We start from the raw sequence: 15,731 nt of genomic DNA on the forward strand, positions 1-15,731 counted from the left end.
GTTCGCCCCGATTATGTTTCTAGGTTTGCCAGCACCGTGCTCGTGGGTTTCACCGAAGTGGTAAACGTCTGAGACCTGCATCACTTCGGGCTTTCCTCCCACATCAAGCTGACACGCCGCGATATAACTGGAATACTGTTAAAAGCGGCGTTACTCACTCACTCAATGAAGGTCACACTCTCCTTGGCAAGGATGAAATCCATATGATCTGTCCATTGATTATGAACTTCATGCGGATGGTATGTTTGTGTTCGTTTGTTGTTTAACAGCTCACTCGGCAATATTCAGGCTGTATGACGGCAATCGGTAAATAAACGACTCTGGACCAGACAATCCAGTGATGGTATAATGAGCATCGATCCAGGCAATTGGGATACGATGACATACATCAACCAAGTCAGCTAGCCTGACCACCCGATTCCGTTAGTCGCCTCTCACAACAAGCATAGTCGCCTTTTAAGGCAGGCATGGGTTGCTGAAGACCTATTCTACACCAGATTGTCAGCCTTGGTGATTTGGCAGGCGATCAAGCCCCGTTCCATGTGGTCAGTCACTGGTTTCTCTGGTCAAGATTCAATCAGTTACAGGCTGCCATGATACAGCTGGAACATTGCTGACTGATTAAACAACATTCACTCATTCATGCATGTGAAACCTTTTTGTTTGAAAACTAACGGATGTTTTAACACATTGGGGGCAAAACCTGCAGTCAAGATCAGTTATTTGTCTACAACCAGTTCTTTTAAGTATACTTCCACCATTATTGATCCTTCATTCCTTTGCATGTAAGAGCCAGAAAAGTGGGAAACTGGTAGTTACAATATGTGACCTCAATGAGTATGAGTGAGTGAGTGAGTTGGGTTTAACGCCGCTTTTAACATTATTCCAGTCATATCGCGGCGTGTCAGCTTAATGTGGGAGGAAAGCCCGAAGTGATGCAGGTATCAGACGTTTACCACTTCGGTGAAACCCACGAGCACTGGTATGGTGCTGACAAACCTAGAAACATAATCGGGGCGAACCGGGATTCGAACCCACAATCATAGGTTTCTGTCGTGCCCAAAGGACGTAACTCTGCACAGCGAATCGCTGCACCTTAGACGACTGGGCCACCCGTGCCCCCCAATGAGTATGAGACCTGTACCCCAACACTATTGCTGTCAACTTCTTGGCTGGTTATTAATAACTTGTCTATATCTATGAAGGTATTCAGTCGCATGTTAGACCGCCTCCGTGGTCTAGCGTCCGCCCGGAAGGTGGAAGGATCGGGGTTCGATCCCCGGCAGGGTCATACCAAAAGACGTTAAAAGATGGTACTTGTTGTTACTCTGTCTGGCGCTCGACATTAAGGGGCTTAAACAAGGACTGGTCGGCTTGGCGTCAGTATACTGTGTCTGAGTGGGGTATTCATGTTAAACTGAGGCATGGTATCTCGGTGTGCTTGCACTATAAATCGGAATCAGTCCGGACTATTACATGCATACACACACGTGAATGCACGTAGCTATATAAGAGCAATAATTTTGGAAGCGACTTTTAACCCCATTTCACCTCACCTCAGTCCCATGTTAAAGTTCGGTGTAGGTGTACTAATTACTATCTCTGTCAAGGTAACCACATGTCCTGTGTGAACGAGTAGTGAAAGCTTTCACCAGCAAAGGTACAGATTACTATCACTGTAGACTACAAGAAGAGATATATGGGAACATGTTTATCAGCGTGGAGAGGTTTATGATCGTGTTCAGAAGTCATTCAGCTCGAGTCGACCACAACAGTGGCGAGTCGCATTTTGAGTTAGGACTGTCATGGTGTAGAGTGTTGTTTCATATATATTAGATGAGTTCGTGCTAAGCTTCGGGTTGTAACCTCGTCATGACAGCCACATGGCGAGGGCACTACAGACGAGAGAGTGAGTGAGTTTGGTTTAACGCCGCTTTTAACAGTATTCCAGTTATATCGCGGCGTGTCAACTTAATTTGGGAGGAAAGCCCGAAGTGATGCAGGTTTCAGACGTTTACCACTTCGGTGAAACCCACGAGCACTGGTATGGTGCTGACAAACCTAGAAACATAATCGGGGCGAACCGGGATTCGAACCACAACCATAGGTTTCTGTCGTGCCCAAGGGACGTAACTCTGCACAGCGAATCGCGGCGCCTTAGAGGACCATCCCCCCACTACAGACGAGAGAGTCCATTGTTTTGTGTGTCTTTTTTTCAAAGCGCGGGCCCCCTTCTATAAAGCGAACTTACTGCTAAGGCGATCGTACGTAACAAGGACGTACGACAGTCGGAACGCTAAGAACGCTTTGTGAAACGGGGCCTTGGTTATTTAAACAAAATAATAGTTTTATAAAAATCATTGTAAAATTAAGCACCGGTCAAATGTTATATGGGTTATGCGGGGGATCGAACCGTCGACCTTCCGCTCCCTAGTCAGACCTTTGCACGTTCATCCTGCTCTTCAATGTCTCCTCTGATACTACTTGCCCAATGAAGCTGAAATGTGCTATGCAGGTTCCTTCTTATGAAGACATACTATATGTTTTCAAATCAATGTGATTTTATTGTAAAAAAAGTCAAATGTTACATAAAGTTTTAAAATCTTATTCTTACCACAGGGCACAGTACTTACACTTTGCGCTAATAAAACATGTGAGGACTCTAAGAAATTCCATGTTTTCATCAAGGCATCACTATTTGTATTCAACATCATTGTCCTGAATGACTTTGCAAATATCTATATTTTTGTTCTTTTGCACGAACGTTCCTGTAACTCACTATACATGTCTGTACCAAAAACGTAAGGTGAACTACAGAGCTTAATTAATAAAGAAATGTTTCCAGCATTGTCGAGAAGAAAAAAGATTGACTAAAACCTCAAACATAGTCCTAACTGATGTACCAGATCGTCCGACGGGACCAGGAAGTTCTCTTCGTCGTTAGCAAAGTATCAAGTTCCTGAAATAGGGTGTCGTCATAAACTCACCATAAGGCTCATACTAATCCCCTGTACAACTACTCGAAGAGTTCCGGCTTCTACGGAGTCAAATTCTGTTCACATAATGCTAAAACACCATGCTCATGAATTAAATATGTTTTCACTTCGAACATTCTTTCATTGCTAAAAGCGGCGTAAAACCATACTCACTCACTCACTCACTCACTCAAATGCTTTCGCTTTGCTTTAATCGTCACTCAAAATCTCGGACGCCACATGAGTTTCGAAGACGTTGATGATGCCGACTTCCAGTAGTTCTGCAACATGGCCCTCTTTTTGTTGTAACTAATGAGATTCTATTTTCCTTCATATGTCTTCTTGGACTTGATTTGATAGCATTTGCAGCTGATTTTCGCTTCATTTCTGTCAATTTCCCTTTATCGAGTTACCTTCCTGGAGGAAATTAAGCCGTGCTACATTCTTAAAGACAGATATTGATGCGAATCACGAAGCAAAATACCAGTGCAGATCCGGGTTAGAATAGGTCTGCAGCAACCCATGATTGCCATAAAAGGCCACTACGCTTGTCGTAAGAGGCGACTAACGGGATGTTGTGGTCAGGCTTGCTGATTCGGTTTATACACGTCCTCGTATTTCAATTGCGTTGATCGAGGCTCATGATGACAATCCTTGGATTGTCTGGTTCAGACTCGATTACTTACAGACCGCCGTCATAAAGCTTGGAATATTACTAAGTGCAGCGTTAAACAACAAACAAACAAATACGAGGCAAAAAAAAACAAAATGTAGGGAGGAAGCAGAAATAAGAGAATAAATCATATCCCACTGGACGTATATCTCACCACCTGTCGTCCTCACATTTCACTGTTCACTAATAGGTTTCATCTCGTATTTCATACATTACACACTGTGTAAACTGAGCTGGTGTTGGACATTGTTTAATATATGAACGTTTGTCACTTTATAGGTAGTCGGCGGTTTTGAGGGTTGAATATGACAAACAGAATAAGTTGAGCGAGTGCCGCCATAATGTTCCGAAATATGCGAACAGTCAACAGAAGAGCGCGGACAGATGACATTACTGATTTGACAGACATGGCCGATGTCCATTAAACATTGATGGCAACATCAGATAGGTAGTTATTATTATCACGAAGCAGGCAAATATGAACACAGATCAAGATAACTAGATGAAGCCACTATAGAACATGCAAGTAGATGTCCATTGTTAGGAAGGACGCAACAAAACTATACCACTTTAACCAATTCGTGTTGTATGTAGAACAGCAAACAGTAAACTACGGTTATAATGAACTTAAATTGGCCATCGATTTTAGTTCGTTATGACCGTAGTTCGTTCTAAGCATATATACAGCAAATGGACGGGACCAAAAAATATGTTCGTCATATCCGTCAGTTCGTTATAAGCGTGTTCGTTATAAACGTAGATTACTGTACATGTATTGTGGTACTCTACTATAGTGTTGGCAATATGGCCACTGATGCACTAAGTGTCAGTTTGTACAGGACAAATGATCAAACTCTCGATACCGACAGCTATAAATGTGAAATACGTCATCATTCGCCCCTTATCGTCACCTGCTTTTCGGTCTGTCCCGGGATGACACGAGTTGTCACGAATAACTCGTCATTATTGTTGAACAGAACGATATAGATACTAATGTTGTGGATTCATGTTATGAAGGAAAAAGGACACGTCCTACAGAGGATGCTCCGAGAGAGAGAGAGAGAGAGAGAGAGAGAGAGAGAGAGAGAGAGAGAGAGAGAGAGAGAGAGAGTTTAGTTCTTTATACGTTTAGTCACTGCAAACCCTTACCATAAGAAACGTCAACCTGGCACGAAGTCACTCGAAGTCACCGCCTCCTTACAGTGTATAACTGGTATAACTGAAAGACATATACACGTGTCCTTGAGCGACTATGTCTGTATTCCCACCGATGAGAAATACTTTCAATTTTACGGTATAATCACATAATAATAACACACGTTTCACGTCAAAGTTTTACCGTTAACCGTTTCATATATATTTTTATGAAGCGGTATTCCTCACGCGTTCATTCGTGTGTGCTGACAAATCAGGCTGATACCTGGGGTGTTGTAATGTGACCGAGGGTTCTCTTGTTCTCAATACATCCGTCAACACTCGGGTCTAAAGGGGCCCTGCAAGAAGACACGAAACCGCAAAACGCACGCACGCGCGCGCACTTGCATGTACGGCGTGATGTAAGTGCACTTATCATGAACGCGAACCACCTATGCATCGCTGTTTCAATCGAGTGACGAAGGGGCCCGTAGGACAATCTCGGCACTTCCAGAACATCTGGCGTCATCTTTTAATGGAACCTTTAATTATGCATTAATATTGCGAATACATACAGTTTGTCACTTGACACGTGATTTGTTGCAGCACGAAACATATACTGATCAGATCGTGTACACACAAACATAATGTGAATATGTGACAGTATGCTTGCTGACTGACACGTTCCAACACCTGGCTGTACAATAGCACCTAGGTGTTATTGATTGGAGAAACACATGTTTATGCCTCGTGCACACGTGGAAGGTCACGTTGTGGACACTGGAGTAGGCCAATTTAACCGTTGTCACAGACAGGCTGCGACATCTGAGGGATTTCATAACAGGAGCAATCTTAGTGCTACGACTGTCCTGAGTCATACCACTAACACAATAGTTGGAATGTCTTAGTGCCACACTCGCTATGTTAGTGCTACGACTGTCGTAAGTCATACCTACTTACACAGCGGTTAGATTGTCTTAGCGCCACAATCGCAATGTTAGTGCTACGACTGTCGTAAGTCATACCTACTTACACAGCGGTTAGATTGTCTTAGCGCCACAATCGCACTGTTAGTGCTACGACTGTCGTAAGTCATACCTACTTACACAGTGGTTAGATTGTCTTAGCGCCACAATCGCAATGTTAGTGCTACGACTGTCGTAAGTCATACATACTTACACAGTGGTTAGATTGTCTTAGCGCCACAATCGCAATGTTAGTGCTACGACTATCGTAAGTCATACATACTTACACAGTGGTTAGATTGTCTTAGCGCCACAATCGCAATGTTAGTGCTACGACTATCGTAAGTCATACATACTTACACAGTGGTTAGATTGTCTTAGCGCCACAATCGCAATGTTAGTGCTACGACTGTCGTAAGTCATACATACTTACACAGCGGTTAGATTGTCTTAGCGCCACAATCGCAATGCTACGACTGCCGTAAGTCATATACGAACCTAGTTGTTAAAATGTCTTAGTGCTACAATTGTTTTGTGAAACACTAGTCTTTCATTTACACAAATACATAGCCAAAACCAATATGGTTGATAACCATATGAAGCAGGCGTGCGTGCGTGCGTTTGTGTGCATGCGTGCGTGCGTGTGTATGCGTGTGTGTGTGTGAGCGAGCGTGTGTGCACGTGTTTGTGCGCATGTGCCCATATTCTTTTCGAAAAAACCTGACAACAAATGACTTTCAATTATTCTTGTTTACACCCCTTCCCAACACTACCAAATGGTCGTCCCCGTAAGCCATTCCCGTAAGGGTAACGTTCAGGAGTGTTAGTGTCAGGAGGCCACCGGGTTGAGAGTCATCTCACGCAACTATGACACCGTTATTCTTATAATCAAGTGGTATTGCGGACAAGACACTGTTCTGAAGGAGAATTGAACACGTCGTAAAACTCAACGATTTTACATACACGAGCAGTCATCCTTTCGAGACCTACAGAAACATAAAAAAGCTGATACTATGCCCTTATAGTGTCGGACCCTCCATTGTCATATAAGGTGAATCGTCAATCAGCCAATCAGGACGGGCATTACACTGGCTTAGTGAGAAGGGCTGGGACGAGTGTTGGTTTTTGTAGGGTCGAGAGTGGCTCCCCAAATATTTACGATGTTAATGGTTAAAGGGAGGCGGTAAAAACGACTATTACTGATAATGTAAACTTGACTTCGCTGTAAACCGACACTCCATACACCTTGCACACTATTGTGAAACAATGTTAAGATTCCGAGTGAAATCATCCACTTTACTGAAAAGGACTTAAGAACTGTTAATTTATTATAGGTGGAGTGAGGTTGGATTAAGAGAGGGGTAATGAAAATGAGAAAATATGACAGCAAAAATTTATCACAATATGTGGGAGTTCGGCAAATATGACATCCCCCCCCCCCCCCCCCCCCCACACACACACACACACACCCACCCCATAATATATGACCAATCCCTTAGCTACCAGTTCATTGTCAAAATTTCCAACATTAGAATACCTACATGCTGCCACGAATAAGAAATGGCAATATCCAAATCTTGATTACTCACTGCAGCAGAAACAAACAGTATTAAAATATTGTCCTGTCAGCACCATTAACACCGGGACGTCACTGAGGAGAGGTTTGTATACCTTTAAACTGCTGGTATCGATGTCATATTCATAACTGAAGAGATCCAGCCACACCGCTTCCCGACCACAGGACGCTCGGACCTCTTCGGAACTGTACGAAACACAAGTGAGTGCCAAGGTGTACAAATCAGTAGAGAGAGAGAGAGAGAGAGAGAGAGAGAGAGAGAGAGAGAGAGAGAGAGAGAGAGAGAGAGAGAGAGAGAGAGAGAGAGAGGGGAGTCACACACGTGTTGTCAGCTTCTGTTTGGACTCCTGTGACGAAAGCAGATAGGCTTCAGTGTGAGTATTGATATATAACCTTGAAATACTGAATGCTTCATACATGGAATACATGAAAGCCATATTTTAATATGTAATATTTTTAGTCCGACATTTCTCGTATGTTCATAATGGTGACAGACCAACTGATATTCTTGGGTGGGAGTTTTCTTTATAGAGACTAGATATTTTTAAAGATACCACTTCAAAGCCAAATATTTTTTAATTAAAACTATAGGCCTAAATATTTCTATATTAACAGCTTCTTGCAACAATTTATTTTTGTGTGGAAGACTATTTCTTTTCTTTTTTGCTTATGCCTTAGGAGACGGTCCCTTAACTTTCCAGTATGTTGAAGTTATTAGTTTCAACAGCGATCAATCATTTAAATATGTTGGTAATAATTCATTTTATTTGAAATATTGTTTTCAGAATTACTCAGATGATGGTTGGGAAAGTAACGATTGTGTTTTGTATGTTTGGTGAGTATATAAAGCAGTTTCATTTTGACATATTTAATGTTTTGGCTGACGTCCACCATAACAAGCAATTATTGTCACAAGACTTCGACGTTGAGATTGGCTATAATACGTTAACTATGTAAGTGGCCGGCGAGGTAGCAGTTAGGTTTGCGTGAGGAAGATCAAGATCTCACTGTGTGTTAGGAACAAAGGTTACAAGTAAAAAGAATGTGAAAGACTATCGCCAACATTGCAGGGGTGTGTGTTCTACAGAAGAGAAATGAAACAATGCGTTGGTATAATCTCCGTTTCTACTTCGAAATATTATTTTTTTAGATAATAAAGAATACACGAGTTTTAAAACAATAATGTTTCCAGTTGATAATCAGATACAATCAGCGGTTTTACTTTTTCCCATAACATAATTCGCTGATAAGGAAGAGAATATATGGATGTCAACTTCTTTGTTATGAGGAACACATTGTTTCGGAGTATATACTTACTTCTTCATCAGGTGAATGAATGCCATGAGGCAGAGAGCATATATGTACAGGTAAGGACAACAAAATTATTATCATAACAAAAGGTGGAAAATAACAAAGGGCACAACCTGATGAAGGAGTAAGCATATACTCCGAAACGTTGTGTTCCTCATAATAAAGAAGTTGACACCCATATAGTCTCTCCTTATGTGAATCACTTCTAAATGCCTTTCAAAGACATAATTTTTTCATGTTGTAATATCATTATGCGTGTGTTTTAGGGTATTTATTACACCGGTTGAATAGGAGTAATTATGTTATATACGTGCATGTTATGCGAAAAATATGTATTGTAATAACCCATGCTATGTGAATTTGTTCATTTGTAGCGCTTCTTGACAACCACAGAGGCGGTTTTATATGTACTGGGGTCAGTAGCAATCATTTGCAACAAGGGGAATTAGAAAGTGGATCGTTTGATGAATTGCTACGGCGAAGGAAACGGGCCGTCACAGGCTTTGTTGTAAGCACAGAGGACGTGACTTCAACGTCACCGGATGTGACGTCAGATCCAAGTGACTCCCCAGTAATTACACAGACAGGGACAACAACTGATGCCTCGGCGGCGGGCAACACAACTGAGGCAACGTCGGATTCGAGCAGTGACGCTACCGACTTGTCAACAGGTTCAACCAGTGACGTGAGTGACATATCTCCGAATCCAACCAGTGACGTTACGGATTGGTCAACATATTCAACCAGTGACGTGAGTGACACGTCTGTGTATCCAACCAGTGACGGATCTACAGTTTCAACCAGTGACGGGCCTCATGCTATGACGGACTGGTCAACTGTAGATGACAGTGCAACCGTGGGGTCTTCGATCACTACGTCTGACTGGCCTGGAAACACCTTGACCGTGTCCACTGACTTGCCAAGTACCAGTGCTACCGTGAGCCCTTCCCTCGGTACCACTTCTGGCTGGTCCAGTAGTACGGACTGGTCAACACGTGATTTTTCTACTACAGACCAGTCAACATATAGTCAGTCTGCATCCTTGTCTTCGGGAGTTTTATCATCTTCAGAATCGGCTACGGCAATATCAGTATCGTCTTTAGAAAGTACAATAGGAACAATGTCCTCATCACTTCCATCATCAGGCGATCCTACAGAATCAACGGTCACGTCTTCAGGTGCTCTTTCCGGATCAACAGCCTCGTCTTCAGGAGCTCCTTCCGAATCAACAGTATCGTCCTCAGGCGTTCCTTCCGGATCAACAGTTTGGTCTTCAGGCGCTTCTCCCGGATCAACAGCCTCGTCTTCAGGCGCAACCTCCGAATCAACATTTTGGCCTTCAGGCGCCCCTTCTGGATCAACAGCCTCGTCCTCAGATGCTCCTTCCGGATCTACAGCTAGGTCTTCAGGAGCGCCTTCCGGATCAACAACTTCGTCTTCAGGCGCAACCTCGGGGTCAACAGCCTCGTCTTCAGGAGCTCCTTCCGTATCAACAGCCTCGTCTTCAGGAGCTCCTTCCGAATCAACAGTCTCGTCTTCAGACTCTCCTTCCGGATCAACAGCCTCGCCTTCAGGTGCTCCTACTGGTTCAACAGCCTCGTCTTCAGGCGCAGCCTCGGGATCAACAGTTTGGTCTTCAAGCCCTCCTTCCGAATCAACAGCCTCGTCTTCAGGAGCTCCTTCCGGATCAATAGCCTCGTCTTCAGGCGCAACCTCGGGATCAACATTTTGGTCTTCAGGCGCCCCTTCTGGATCAACAGCCTCGTCTTCAGGAGCTCCTTCCGAATCAACAGTCTCGTCTTCAGACTCTCCTTCCGGATCAACAGCCTCGCCTTCAGGTGCTCCTACTGGAACAACAGCCTCGTCTTCAGGCGCAACCTCGGGATCAACCGTTTGGTCTTCAGGCGCTCCTACTGGATCAACAGCCACATCTTCTGGCGCTCCTCCCGGATCAACAGTTTGGTCTTCAGGCGCGCCTTCCGCAACCTCGTCTTCAGGCGCAACCTCGGGATCAACAACCTCGCCTCCAGGAGCTCCTTCCGGATCAACAGCCTCGTCTTCAGGCGCAACCTTCGGATCAACAGTTTGGTCTTCAGGCGCTCCTTCCGGATCAACAGCCTCGTCTTCAGGCGCCACCTCCGGATCAACAGCCTCGTCTTCAGGTGCTCCTTCCGGATCAACAGTTTGGTCTTCAGGCGCGCCTTCCGGATCAACAACCTCGTCTTCAGGCGCAACCCCGGGATCAACAGCCTCGTCCTCAGGAGCTCCTTCCGGATCAACAGCCTCGTCTTCGGGTGTTCCTTCTGGATCAACAGCCTCGTCTTCAGGCGCAACCTCGGGATCAACAGTTTGGTCTTCAGGCGCTCCTTCCGAATCAACAGTTTGGTCTTCAGACTCTCCTTCCGGATCAGCAGCCTCGTCTTCAGGTGCTCCTACTGGTTCAACAGCTTCGTCTTCAGGCGCAACCTCGGGATCAACAGCCTCGTCTACAGGTGCTCCTTCCGGATCAACAGCCTCGTCTTCAGGCGAAACCTCGGGATCAACAGTTTGGTCTTCAGGTGCTCCTACTGGTTCAACAGCCTCGTCTTCAGGCCCTCCTTCCGAATCAACAGTTTGGTCTTCAGATGCTCCTTCCGGATCAACAGCCTCGTCTTCAGGCGCTCCTTCCGGATCAACAGCCTCGTCTTCAGGCGAAACCTCGGGATCAACAGTTTGGTCTTCAGGTGCTCCTTCCGAATCAACAGTTTGGTCTTCAGATGCTCCTTCCGGATCAACACCCTCGTCTTCAGGCGCAACCTCGGGATCAACAGTTTGGTCTTCAGGCGCTCCTTCCGAATCAACAGTTTGGTCTTCAGATGCTCCTTCCGGATCAACAGCCTCGTCTTCAGGCGAAACCTCGGGATCAACAGCCTCGTCTTCAGGTGCTCCTTCCGGATCAACAGCCTCGTCTTCAGGCGAAACCTCGGGATCAACAGCCTCGTCTTCAGGTGCTCCTTCCGGATCAACAGCCTCGTCTTCAGGCGAAACCTCGGGATCAACAGTTTGGTCTTCAGGTGCTCCTTCCGAATCAACAGTTTGGTCTTCAGATGCTCCTTCCGGATCAACAGCCTCGTCTTCAGGCGCAACCTCGGGATCAACAGTTTGGTCTTCAGGCGCTCCTTCCGAATCAACAGTTTGGTCTTCAGACTCTCCTTCCGGATCAACAGCCTCGTCTTCAGGTGCTACTACTGGTTCAACAGCTTCGTCTTCAGTCGAAACCACGGGATCAACAGTTTGGTCTTCAGGCGCCCCTTCTGTATCAACAGCCTCGTCTTCAGGCGAAACCTCGGGATCAACAGTTTGGTCTTCAGGTGCTCCTACTGGTTCAACAGTTTCGTCTTCAGGTCCTCCTTCCGAATCAACAGTTTGGTCTTCAGATGCTCCTTCCGGATCAACAGCCTCGTCTTCAGGCGCTCCTCCCGGATCAACAGCCTCGTCTTCAGGCGCAACCTCCGGATCAACAGTTTGGTCTTCAGGCGCTCCTTCCGAATCAACAGTTTGGTCTTCAGATGCTCCTTCCGGATCAACAACCTCGTCTTCAGTCGAAACCACGGGATCAACAGTTTGGTCTTCAGGCGCCCCTTCTGGATCAACAGCCTCGTCTTCAGGCGAAACCTCGGGATCAACAGTTTGGTCTTCAGGCCCTCCTTCCGAATCAACAGTTTTGTCTTCAGACCCTCCTTCCGAATCAACAGTTTGGTCTTCAGATGCTCCTTCCGGATCAACAGCCTCGTCTTCAGGCGCAACCTCCGGATCAACAGTTTGGTCTTCAGGCGCTCCTTCCGGATCAACAGCCTCGTCTTCAGGCGCTCCTACTGGTTCCATACCTTCAACGTCAGGCGCTACCACTGGATCAACAGCCTCGTCTTCAGGCGAAACCTCGGGATCAACAGTTTGGTCTTCAGGCCCTCCTTCCGAATCAACAGTTTTGTCTTCAGATGCTCCTTCCGGATCAACAGCCTCGTCTTCAGTCGAAACCACGGGATCAACAGTTTGGTCTTCAGGCGCCCCTTCTGGATCAACAGCCTCGTCTTCAGGCGAAACCTCGGGATCAACAGTTTGGTCCTCAGGTGCTCCTACTGGTTCAACAGCTTCGTCTTCAGACCCTCCTTCCGAATCAACAGTTTGGTCTTCAGATGCTCCTTCCGGATCAACAACCTCGTCTTCAGGCGCAACCTCCGGATCAACAGTTTGGTCTTCAGGCTCTCCTTCCGAATCAACTGCCTCGTCTTCAGGTGCTCCAACCGGATCAACAGCCTCGTCCTCAGGCGCTCCTACTGGTTCCACACCTTCAACGTCAGGCGCTACCACTGGATCAACAGCCTCGTCTTCAGGCGAAACCTCGGGATCAACAGTTTGGTCTTCAGGCCCTCCTTCCGAATCAACAGTTTTGTCTTCAGATGCTCCTTCCGGATCAACAGCCTCGTTTTCAGGTGCAACTTCAGGATCAACAGTTTGGTCTTCAGGCGCTCCTATTGGATCAACAGCCTCGTCTTCAGGCGCAACCTCGGGATCAACAGTTTGGTCTTCAGGCGCTCCTTCCGAATCAACAGTTTGGTCTTCAGGCGCTCCTACTGGTTCAACAGCTTCGACTTCAGGAGCTACTTCCGGATCAACAGCCTCGTCTTCAGGCGCAACCTCCAGATCAACAGCCTCGTCTTCAGGCTCTCCTTCCGGATCAACAGTCTCGTCTTCAGGCGCACCTTCTGAATCAACAGCTTCGACTTCAGGCGCAACTTCCAGATCAACAGCCTCGTCTTCAGGCGCTTCTTTCGGGTCAACTGTTTCGGACCCAGGATCTCCTCGATCAACAGTTTCGTCTCCTATAACGCCTTCGGGAACAACGATTTCGAATTGGCCAACAACTGGGCCTCCGGTGACCAATCCGCCTGGTACGTCTACACTTCCCATCACATCTACCTCGACGACAACACCACCGCCTACAACGACAAGAACAGGGGATCTTGTTCTGCCAGATAATAAGGTTAGCAGCTTGATACGATAGTACTGACGAATGTTGTTTCATGATATACACCCAGCTGTCAGCTAATGGAGACACTAAACGACAATTAACAATTCATTTCGCTCATTTAATACGAGTGTACCCACAACAGTTTCATAGAGTAGCCCCAAAATACAATGTCATCTCTGGTTTCCTGATCTAGCTCACTCAATAACAACATAGATTGTGTCAGTTTCACACCTCGACACAGTTGCCTCTACCAATACTTGTACTGAAGACCACACACATTTTGTTTTCCTCATTGTTGTTGAATGCATAGCCCTCATGGTCAGCATAGGGGCGGTCGGGTAGCCTAGTGATTAAAGCGTTCGCTCGTCACGCCGAAGACCCGGGTTCGATTCCCGACATGGGTACAATGTGTGAAGCCCATTTCTGATGTCCCCCGCCGTGATATTGCTGGAATATTGCTAAAAGCAGCGTAAAACGTACTCACTCACTCACTCATGGTCAGCATAAATGGTGGAGCAACGGGAAACATACACCCTTGTTTACTGATGGCTAAAAAATGAAAAAAAAAAAATGTTTTTTGATATGGTGATGTAGTATCATAGTGTTTTGGACCTTGATGTCTTTTTCAGTCTTTAGGCACAGTAAGGTTTTGTTTTTGGTCTAATCCAGTTTTCCTGTGCATAGTTTCTTTTTTGTTTCTAAGCGCTAGAATTTCGTAACTGCTTACAAATCACACTAATACAGACCAACACATCTATGAAGGAAGGATGTGACGTCACACGTTCATGTACATCACCAATCACTATATCATATTGTATTATATCTAAGACCGCAGCTGAACAGTGTCATCTATGTAATGTATATATAAATGATCAAATTATTTTTTTTTCGTCTTCAGTGTGGATCCACTGGCCAGTCGCTCGTTGTTGTTACACTGTCTTCACTCCTGGTCTCCTGTGTGTTCCCTTGAATGCAAGATGAAGGGGGAAACTGACAGAGTCTTTAAACGTTCACAGAAGTGTACTCGTGGAGTGTTTCATCAAATCCTAACATCACATTCAATATTCTTAATCGTAAATTAATATAAAAATTAATTAATTAATTGTCACGGATATTTCACACTTAAACGCTGAAACGTGGTGTTTGCCATCTACAAATATGCTGTTATGTTTACACATAAGATCAACCACGAGCCGCAGATTAAAACTAACCATTGTCATCAGTGCTATATACATTGCAGATGGGCTTGTCGGTGATCAGATATCAGTTCGCTGTATCCCTTAGCTCACGGTAGAGAGTTCGTTATAAACGTAAATTTTATATGATATTCACGGATATTTTAACAGTTCGTTGTATCCGTTTGTTCGCTATATCCGTGTTCTACTGTATATTACCAACATAAATCTTCGACCTTTAATAGCGTTATTGCAGATCGGGCGACCTCAGTTGACTTCTTGTGGTTACCATGGTGTCCACTCATGGGGGTATGGTGGTGGTTGAATGGTGGGCTATATCAACTGTTTCTCGTGTTAGTTGTTTAGCATCAGGGAAACTCCATCAGGTGTTATTGTTATTGCTTCAACACCTGTGTCCGATCGTAAATAGCTGTGGTGTATATAACATTAGTCATGCAAATTATCTGTTTATCCTCAAACATCATTTCCATGATGTAGGTTATAATACTTTGACTTACTGGTGCACCATATTCGCCAGTATAAAAGGATCTGTAATTGGTTCATTATCAAAATAAGCACCCTTTTTATGTCAGTAATCTCTATCTTTCATAAAGTTTGAAATAGCCCTTAACTTTCATTCCTTATATTAATCATAAATTTACCCAATTTTACCCAAATTTTCATAATTTACCCAACTTTTTGTTTAGTTTAGATATTTCTTGTTAAATCACTAAAAGTTTGATTTTTCAAGTTTTATTTGGGTTTATTCAACGGGACCAAAAGGGGTACAAATTTTGATAAAGACCCAATTGCTGTCAACAGAATGTCATGCTTGAACGGAGGACGACCAGAAAGAGAACATTTATCGAAATTGATGCTTAAACGGATACGTGTAACCACAGGCGTCCGTA

The sequence above is a fragment of the Haliotis cracherodii genome, unplaced genomic scaffold (assembly GCF_022045235.1).
Source record: "Haliotis cracherodii isolate W230 unplaced genomic scaffold, xgHalCrac1.p SCAF_2, whole genome shotgun sequence".
Classification (NCBI taxonomy): Eukaryota; Metazoa; Mollusca; class Gastropoda; order Lepetellida; family Haliotidae; genus Haliotis; species Haliotis cracherodii.